Below are 10,307 nucleotides of genomic sequence, written 5' to 3' on the forward strand. Positions count from 1 at the left end.
CGTCTGTGATGGGCCCCGAGGAGGAAGACGGGGTGGGCTGAGGCGGCCATGGTGCTGGTGACGCTGCAGGGGACCCATCTCTTGCCCACCTGCTCCGGGGGTCCCCCAAGTCCTCCCCATGCTGCTCTCTGCAAAGCCCCACCCCACGCAGGGGGGGGCAGGCACTGGGGGCTTCCACGAATGGGTGTGGGTGCAGGGGCCCTCAGGGGGTAGGGGGGCAGGCAGGGGCCCTTGGGAGCTGCCAGATGCCCAAGGCAGACAGACAGACGGACGCCCTCGGCCTCCCGCTGCCTCCCGCTGCCACAGCTGCAGCTTTGATGTTGTCTTTTTCACATTTAAAAAAATATATTTTTGCATTTCCCCTTCCCATCTGGTCCCTGCGCCCAGGGCCGCAGCCAGGCTCAGCTGTGGCTAATCGAAAATGCCATTAATATAAATTGGGGCTAATTACTCAGCCCCCTCGGCCATTCCGCCCCAGCTTTGGGAGACGGGCCTGCTGGAACATTCTGGGAGCTTCCCGGGAAGGCCGAGCCCCCTGCGCACACTCCCCGGCTACCAGCGCTGCAGCCCGCTTTCTCGGGAACAGGTTGCCTCGGGGGCCTACTCCCTCCGGCTGCACGGGCACGTGTTGGGGTCGGGAACCCATGAAAGATGGATGCCCTGCTTCGCGTGCCCGACGGGAGCGGCTCCAAACCCGCTTTCCTCTTCGGCCCTTCCTCTCGGCAAAGCTCTGTGATCATATATTCATCAGCTCGGTTCGCAGGGAGCTGCCGGGGTGGGGGTGGGGGTGGGGGTGGGCGCTGCGGACACAGCCGCTCATCCCTGGCCCTTCAAGTGCAAGTCCACGCAGAGGCGCACCCTCCGGGAGCAGGAGCCCAGGGCTGGCGCTGAGGTGGGAGGGGAGCGGGGAGAGGGGGGCACTGTCCCCGAGCAGGGAGGGCTCCCATGTGCTGAGGGACGCTCCCCGGTGCCCGGCGGGCTGGCAGGAGGCAGCGGGTGGAGAAATTCCCCCACAGAGACCCTGTCCATGAAGGCCCATCTCTGAGGCCCCCGAGTGGGTCTCAGGCCCCCTCCCCTCCGCGCAGGGCCCACCGCTTGCTGTCACCGCTGTGCCCTGAGCTGGCTCCAGGCCTGGCAAGAAGAACCCACGCAAAGGGACCGGGGTGTGTCCAGCTCGAAGCCCGGGACAGCGTGCTGCGCGCAGCCAAGCAGGACGTGAGGAGGGGCCTCAGGCAGCGGTGCCTGGGCAGGGGTCCTGTTCCTCCGAGGGTGGTGCCAGGACCCCAACATTGTCGGGGGGTCGGGGGTGCAGAGGGGCGGGGGAATTGGCGGCTGCACACTGGCCACGTCTCTGCCTGACTGCCGGCGGGCCACCTCCTTGAACCTGGCTTCTCCACCTGAAACGAGGCCGGCTCCGCCCCCCGCACAGCGGGCACCCAGGGGTGCTCTTTCGCCCTCGTGACATCAGAATCCACACGCCGCCCCGAATCCACAACACCGGCCCGAATCTGAGTGGGGACGTCCCAAACGCACGGGTCACATACAGGACGTTGGGCTCGCGGACCGACCGGTGGCTTTCAGAAAGCTGTGGGGATAAAAATAAAACAGCGTTTAAAGGTGAAAGACGGTGGCGATTTAAAGATGGTGACAACGTGAGAGACGGTGTCTGAGAGCCTTCGGGGGCGCTCCTGGAGCTGGGCTGAGGGGAGCCCTTACTCTTTCCTCCTGCGTGTCGGGAAGTCCCTGCTCCCTGTTCAGGCCAGACAGGGTCTGGAGCGAGTCTGCAGGGCGGTCGGCGGCGGTGCAGGGTCACGGTGTAGGGGGCGGTCGGCGGCTGTGCAGGGTCACGGTGTAGGGGGCGGTCGGCGGCTGTGCAGGGTCACGGTGTAGGGGGCGGTCGGCGGCTGTGCAGGGTCACGGTGTAGGGGGCGGTCGGCGGCTGTGCAGGGTCACGGTGTAGGGGGTGGTCGGCGGCTGTGCAGGGTCACGGTGTAGGGGGCGGTCGGAGGCGGTGCAGGGTCACGGTGTAGGGGGCGGTCGGCGGCGGTGCAGGGTCACGGTGTAGGGGGCAGTCGGTGGCGGTGCAGGGTCACGGTGTAGGGGGTGGTCGGCGGCTTGCAGGGTCACGGTGTAGAGGGCGGTCGGCAGCTGTGCAGGGTCACGGTGTAGGGGGCGGTCGGAGGCTGTGCAGGGCCACGGTGTAGAGGGCAGTCGGCGGCTGTGCAGGGTCACGGTGTAGGGGGCGGTCGGCGGCTGTGCAGGGTCATGGTGTAGGGGGTGGTCGAAGGCTGTGCAGGGTCACGGTGTAGAGGGCAGTCGGAGGCTGTGCAGGGTCACGGTGTAGGGGGCGGTCGGCGGCGGTGCAGGGTCACGGTGTAGGGGGCGGTCGGTGGCGGTGCAGGGTCACGGTGTAGGGGGCGGTCGGAGGCTGTGTAGGGTCACGGTGTAGGGGGCGGTCGGTGGCTGTGCAGGGTCACGGTGTAGGGGGCGGTCGGAGGCGGTGCAGGGTCACGGTGTAGAGGGTCAGGCCATTGAAGACCCACGTTGAGGAGCTTCTGACCGAGACCAGCCTGGGAGCTCCGTGTGACAGCAGGTGGTCAGAGCTGGGAGTTAAGACGCCTCAATGTGGGGGAGAGATGGAGGGGCTGTGTCATTGCATTGCATTCTGGGAAGATCCCTTTGTCACCTAATGCAACGTTGAATATGGAGTCTTTAAATATGTCCAATGCATGGCATCCATTTCCTGCCTCAGCCAGCGAAGAAAACCGTGGCGTGTGGGCAGGGGTGCAATGGGGCAGCCTTCCATGCCTTCGTCACACTCCTGGGGGATCCACGGCCCCACAGACACCCTGTCACCTGTGCCCGGGACCAAGGAGCCCCCAAGCCCACACAAGGGCCTGTTCACATCCATGCACCTGGCGGCTCTGTCCGCCTCGCTGTGAGGGCGCTGGCGCACAGCGCTGACTCACACTAAGTGTCCGAGAGTGTGGGGGACAGACGCTGTCACAGCCCTCACACGGGCCTGTCACACTGTCCCCTCGGAGCCCCGCCGAGCCTTGACTCTGTGCCTAGTGTCCGACCTTCTTGGAGCAGCAGGCGCTCGCCCTCGCGGCCCCCGGTGTGCGGTTCTGAGTGACGCCTCCTCGTTTTGTCTCCTCTGTCCGCGGTGACAGAGGTGTCACTTATCAGTTCTGTGCCGGGAGCTGTAATTTCGCGTTTGTCAAGATTAGCTCACTCGGGCGACCGGGGCAGTCACTTCGCTTTTCTGAAAATGAACTAAAGCTTCCCCGGTGTCTGTCACCACGGGAGAGCCTCACGGGCGATCACACCCTGGGGACCCCGGCCATCAGATCGGGTTCCAGCGAGCTCAGCTCTCAGACCATCGCCGCTGCGCTTTCCCAGTCTCCTCTGCTGCTGCGTGGGCAGGGTCCGCAGCCCCGCCGGCCCGGGCTCACGGGCTCATGGTCTCACGGACTCACGGGCTCACGGGCTCACGGTCTCACAGACTCACGGGCTCACGGACTCACAGGCTCACGGGCTCACGGGCTCACGGGCTCACGGGCTCACGGGCTCACGGGCTCACGGACTCACGGGCTCACAGACTCACAGGCTCACGGGCTCACGGGCTCACGGGCTCACAGACTCACGGGCTCACGGGCTCACAGACTCACGGGCTCACGGGCTCACAGACTCACGGGCTCACGCAGGTTTGCGCTCTGTGTTTGTGGGGAGGGGGAGTCCGCACACACTGCGTACGTTGTTCCCATTGTTCCGGGCTGTGCTGGCTGTTTCCTTCTGTGTCGCTGCCTGTCCTTCAATCCTGCTTTTCCGCCGCTGCTCCTGGGGAACTTGGGAAGACTCCAGGGGAAGCACTGGTGTTTACACACCGAACAGTGCCATGCCGGGTCTGAAAGGGCCGTGGTCCGAGCTGAGGCGCCTGGGGAATTTCTGCTCCGGGAAGCGGCCAGACCGTGGCCCAGCTCGGTGTTTACGAGCCGGGAGGTTAGAAGCGTGATGCTGCCTCTGCTTCTGCGAATACGTGCAAACCAGATTGTTTGGCTGCTTCTTCCCCTGCAGCATCCAGCACCTGTGGACTCAGCATGGTCACCAGGGTCAGCCAGGGTCAGCCGGGGTCAACCACGGTCAGCCAGGGTCAGCCAGGGTCAGCCAGGGTCAGCCAGGGTCAGCCAGGGTCAGCCAGGGTCAGTTGGGGTCGGCCAGGGTCAGCCGGGGTCAGCCAGGGTCAGCCGGGGTCAGCCAGGGTCAGCCGGGGTCAGCCAGGGTCAGCCAGTGTCAGCCGGGATCAGCTGGGATCAGCCAGGGTCAACCAGGGTCAGCCAGGGTCAGCCAGGGTCAGCCAGGGTCAGCCGTGGTCAGCCAGGGCCAGCTGGGGTTGGACAGGGTCAGTCGGGGTCGGCCAGGGTCAGCCGGGGTCGGCCAGGGTCTGCTGGGGTCGGCAGACCAGCGTGGAGAAACGGGCGCCCACCTCCCCGTGGCTCTGGGGGACGTTGGAGCCAGGGCCATGCGGAGGTCACCAGGAGCACCCGTGTGACCCTCTGCAAGGGAACAGGAGAGTCAAGATCTGGGTTCACGTCCTCGAACCCTGAGAGCGAGCCAGCAGGGCAGCCCCTCTGGGCTTCCGCCTCCCGAGTGAAATACAGGAATGATACCTGCTTTAATCTTTTTATAGTAAGATTCAAAGGATACCATTTTTTATTGATTTTAGAGAGAGAGGGAGAGAGAAACATTGATCGGTTGCCTCCCATATGCACGGGGACTGGGGATCGAACCTGAAACCTGGATACGTGCCCTGACCCGGATGGAACCGGCCACCTTTCCGTGCGCGGAGCGGACGCCTGCTTCAGATCTCCAAGGGGCCATGAGGTCGCTGTACACAGCTCCCTGCCCAGGCAGGCACTCCTCACTCCCGGCTGCCGTTACCCCGATGGGATACCATCAACTGATAACGGTATTAACCACTCAGAACCGCACTGTAAACTGAAAACTCCTGGGCTGAGGCGCACTCATTATCTGTCTCTCCTGAGCCAGCTGTTCCCTCCCCCTCAAATGACAGGCTGGGCAGTCAGGGGTCCCACCCACCCGGAGCTCCCGCCAGCCACCCCCTCGCCCCCCGGGAAATCTGGATGGAAGGGCAGTTTGCTGTGTGCGTTCCTGACAGTTTACTCTCGGCTCAGAGTGTGCTTCTTCCTCGTTAACTATTTACTAGGTGTTTTTATTTATTATTTACGAGGCTCTGGGGAAAGTCTGGTTTCAGCTTTGTGGATGGGATCGGCTGCTCGGAGCTTCTCTTTCCCTCCAGGAGGCTGGCTCCCGGCCCAGCCAGGGAGGAGCGGGCCTGGGACCGGGGCTGCGCCCGCCTGCCCCTCTCCTGCTGCTGCCACCTCCCTCTCCCTCCATCCTGCTGTGGCTGCCACCTTCCCAGGAGGCGGAGGCGCTGGGCCTCCCGGTCCTCAGTGCCACTCACTCTGACGCATCTGACGCCCCTTTATCCTCCCCAAGTCAAAGGACCGACGCTCGCCTCTCTCCCCGACGTGTCGATGATGTCACTTCGGTCTCGGGAGGATTCGGTTCCCCATCCTTCACCCTCCATTTTAATTGATTAATTAACCTTTAAACATGTACCCAGAAAATAAATGGCTTAATAAAATAAGTTATGTCGTCCTCGGTGACGCCTGAAATCCACTGAAACTGGAGAAGGGACTAATGAAGCGGAGAGGGGATGATGAATGAAGGAAACACACTTAATAAAGAATAATTTATTAGTGATCGCAGGCGCCTCACCCTGCCCCGGGGCTCCTGGGAGGTGACGCTGCGATTTCTCAAACTCCTGGGACGGAGGAGGCAGGCCCTGGGCACGTGGGCACCGTGGCCCGGCAGGGAGAACAGGAGGCAGACCCTGGGCACGTGGGCACTGTGGCCCGGCAGGGAGAACAGGAGGCAGGCCCTGGGCACGTGGGCACTGTGGCCCGGCAGGGAGAACAGGAGGCAGACCCTGGGCACGTGGCACTGTGGCCCGGCAGGGAGAACAGGAGGCAGACCCTGGGCACGTGGGCACTGTGGCCCGGCAGGGAGAACAGGAGGCAGGAGACCCTCTGCTGAGAGCTCGGCTGTGCCAGATGCTGTGCGGGCCAGTGCACCTGCGTGGCTTCATGTGATCCTCATACAAACCTTGGCCAGGGGAGCCATCCCCAAGGCCTCAGGGTCCTGGGCTCCTTACCCACATGTTCACATACCACACATCACACTGCTCCCACACCCACAGCAGTCATCCGTTCTTCCATCCATCCATCCATCCATCCATCCATCCATCCATCCATCCATCCATCTATCCATCCACCCACCCACCCAGCCATCATTTATATATCCATTCATCTATCCATCCATCATCATTATCCACTCATCCATCCTTCTATCCAGCCAGGCAGCCAGCCATCCTTCCATCCTTCCATCCATCCATCCATCCATCCATCCATCCATCCATCCATTATCATTATATATTCACCCATCCATTCATCCATCATCATTAGCCATTCATCCATCTATCCATCCATATATTCATACATCCACCATTTATCCATCCACCATCTATCTTTCCATTCATCCATCCATCCATCTATCCATCCACCCACCCACCCATCCACCATTTACACATCCATTCATCCATCCATTCATTCATTCATCCATTCATTCATTCATCCATCCATCCACACTTCTATACATCCATCCTTTATCCATCCATCCATTCTTCTATACATTTATTCAGCTATCTATTCACCAATTTATTCTTTCATCCATCCATTCATTTATCTATCCACCCACTCTTCCACTCATCCATCCATCTATCGATTCACCTATCCATCATGGCTCACTCATTGCCCAATATTCACCGGTCATCTATCAACAGGACTCCCCTCCATCTTTGTCTCCCCAGCAAGGGATGCTCACCTCACATTACGTCACAGACAGTCTTGCTAAACCAGCACCATCATCAGTTTCCAGTCAGGGGCCCATCACCCCAAGAGCGATGGTGCCAGCCCTTGGGGAACCTCAAGCCTTTCCTGTGGTTCCTTTAACCTAGAGGTGGACCTGTCTGCACCCACCACCCAGACTCTAACCGCTCACTCACACTAGGCTTCTGCTGTGAGAGGTCGGCCCTGGCCTGGTGGCTGAGGGGAAGAAAGGCCGCGTGCCTGGGACGGCAGGGAACCCCTCGAGGCTCCGGGCAGCTGTCAGGTGGGAACTGGCTCACCCCCGTCCTGCAAGCACATGTCTCTATGAAAATGAGGAGCCCCGTTGAGCGTGTTTAGGCCTCATCCCTCTTGGCAAGGGGCAGGGCCGGGTACGTAGAGCATTTAGCCTCGCCCACGCGAGGTCCGGTGCTTGCCTCAGCCTCTGGGAGGCCATCCCTGCGTGTCCCTGTTCACCTGTCTTGGGCCACGCCAGACACTCTAACAATGTGACACGGTGGGGACCTCCGGACACGTGGTATCAGCGCCCCCTGGAGGGGACTGGAGCCTGCGGTCAGCCATAGGAGTGGCCAAGCAGGACCCACGGGACGCCACGGCTGGGAGCGTCTCTGGCGGGGGGTACTCCGCGGGCATTGTCACACGCGGTTTCTACAAGAGTTGGCGCTGGGCACGGCTTCATGGGGAGGGGACAACCGGAAGCTCTGCCGGGGACCCCTTCTTCCTGCGGCCCAGGCGTCTCTCTGGCGGGTTTCAACCTGTCTTTTCACTCCCCGGAACCACAGCTGCGAGGGTAGCAGGTTCCAGGGAGTCCCTGAGCCCTTCTAGTGAATCGCGGGACTTGAGGGCCTGGGAGCTCCGTGTGACAACGCCCGTGGGGTGCCGTCCACCAGGAAAGACCGTGGGCTCCGCAGGGGGTCAGAGGTAAGGATGGTCGTGTGGACATTTCCCTTACGCTTCCCACCCGGGGTTCCCGCCAGGACTCAGGGATGGAGGTGCGGGGCTGCGTCCGCAGGCAGCTGGCGGGAGGCGGGCCGGCCTCCGCGCATGGAGCTGGGATGATCCCCAGGGTGTGTGGACAGGTGCCTCGCACGGCCTCGGTCCCCCGCAGTGCCCCCTCCCCCCCATTATCACTGTCATGTTTTATAGGCAGAGCGCGGATGGAGTGAGTGGAAAGCACTTGCGTTTCATCAAAGGAAGTAATAAGAAATCCATAACCTTATAAATAGGTGATAAGACGAGTCTTTAAAATAAATGAGGCAACCATTTCATCACATGTAGGGCAGAGGCCTGGGGACAGCGCTGGCACACAGCTGCTCCTCCCATGAATGGACCACTCGCCAAGGAAGAAAGTGGGGCGCCCTTTATCACCCCAGCTGGGAACCCAGCGCATCCCCTGACTCCGCCCTCACAGCCACCAGAGGGGGAGGTGGCCCTCCCCAGGAGCTCAAGGGGCCCAGCTGGGTCCCCTGACCCCACGGCCAGAGGCCTCCTCCATCGGCCATCGGGCTCCGGAAGAACACGCCCAGGCGGACACGACGCTCCAGGAGGCCCACGGAGAGGCCGTGGGGATGGAGGTCTGGCTACACCCCTGCAGGCCCACAGCGCTCGGGTCCAGACGCCCCCGCTCCACCTCCTGAGATAGAACACCCCCCCGGCCCACGCCCACGCCCCCACCATCCCGGCCACCCCTCCTGACCCCACCCCACCCGTGTCTGCATCCCCACGGGGACAGGGTCCAGGTCGGATGGTTTCCTCAGATGATCACAGCACTCTCCTCCCCCCGCCCCGCTACAGACTGAAGTTTGTGTCCCCCCAAATTCATATGTTGAACCCCAAACTCCCAGTGTGATGGCATGTGGAGGCGGAGGCTTTGGGTAACCATAAGAAATAGCACAGACCAGAGTTGTTGTTTTTAACAAGATTATATTTTTTTCATTTTTAAATATATTTTTACTAGAGGCCCAATGCATGAAAATCGTGCAAGAGTAGGCCCTCACAGCCCCCGCTGCCTCACAGCCCCGTGGCCCCTGACCCCCCACTGGTCGTTCCAGAAGGTCATTCTGTGTCTGGTCTAATTAGCATATTAGCTCCTTATTATATAGGATTGTTGACTAGTGGCCCAGTGCACGAAATTCATGCATGGAGGTGGGGGTGTTCCCTCAGCCCAGCCTGCACCGTCTCTAATCAGGGACCCCTTGGGGGATGTCCAACTGCCAGTTTAGGCCCTATCCCTGTGGGATGGCTGGCTCCTAACCGCTCACCTGCCTGCCTGCCTGATCGCCCCTAACTGCCCTCCCCTGCCATCCTGATCTCGCCCCCAACTGCCCTCCCCTGCTGGCCTGATTGCCCCTAACTCCCTGCCGACCTGATCTTGCCCCCAACTGCCTCTGTCTCGGCCCCCACCACCATGGCTTTTTCTGGAAGGAAGTCGGATATCCAGAAGATGGCCGGTTGACCTGGTCTAATTAGCATATTACCCTTTTATTAGTATAGGTTATTAGTATAGATAGTATTACAGGTACCTCCCATTTCCCCCTCTTTCCTCCCCTCCCCCTAGCCCCTACTCACCCCCTATGTCTTCACCACCCTATTGCCGGTGTCCATGGGCTGTGCATATGTAACTATATAAGTTCTTTGGTTTATCTCTGCTGGTTTCCCCAACCCCACAGCGAGGCATGTCAGTCGTTCCGTGCCTCCCAGATGGGAGTCTTAAACCAGGGAAATGTTCTCTCTCCCAGAGCCAGGGTGGGCAGGCGGGTCCTCCCCAGGCCTCCCCTGGGCGCGCAGGTGGGCGCCGGCTCCCTGTGTCCTCACGTGGCCCCTGTGTGTCTGTGTCCTGATCTTCTCTTCTTAGAAGGACACCGTCGTGCTGGACTAGGCCGGCCCTGGACCTCATGTTACCTTACTCTCCTCCTTAAAGACCCCGACTCCACACACAGTCACATTCTGAGGTCCTGGGGGTTGATACTTCAGTAATGAACTTGGGGGACACAACTCAGCCCATAACACACCCTCACTGGGGGGAAATGAGCAAAAGACATAAAGGGACGAGTCACAGATTCAGAAAAACAAAAAAGGGCAGACACTTGTAAGCACATGCGTGTCACCGTCAATGAAACACCAGGTTCCCCTCGGGGTTTCCACAGGCTGCTCACAGGGGTGGTGGCCGTCTGTCCTGTGTGCCAGGTCCTGGGACTGCAAAGACGAGCGGGACCAACTCCTTTTAAAGCCGGGGGGCCACTTTGGGAGCACCTGCTAGTGCTGGGGGTCTTGATCCAGCATCTAGAAGGGTTCAGGAATCTGGGGAAGTGCTGTGTG

This window comes from Eptesicus fuscus, chromosome 9, assembly GCF_027574615.1.
Source record: "Eptesicus fuscus isolate TK198812 chromosome 9, DD_ASM_mEF_20220401, whole genome shotgun sequence".
In the NCBI taxonomy this organism is placed as follows: Eukaryota; Metazoa; Chordata; class Mammalia; order Chiroptera; family Vespertilionidae; genus Eptesicus; species Eptesicus fuscus.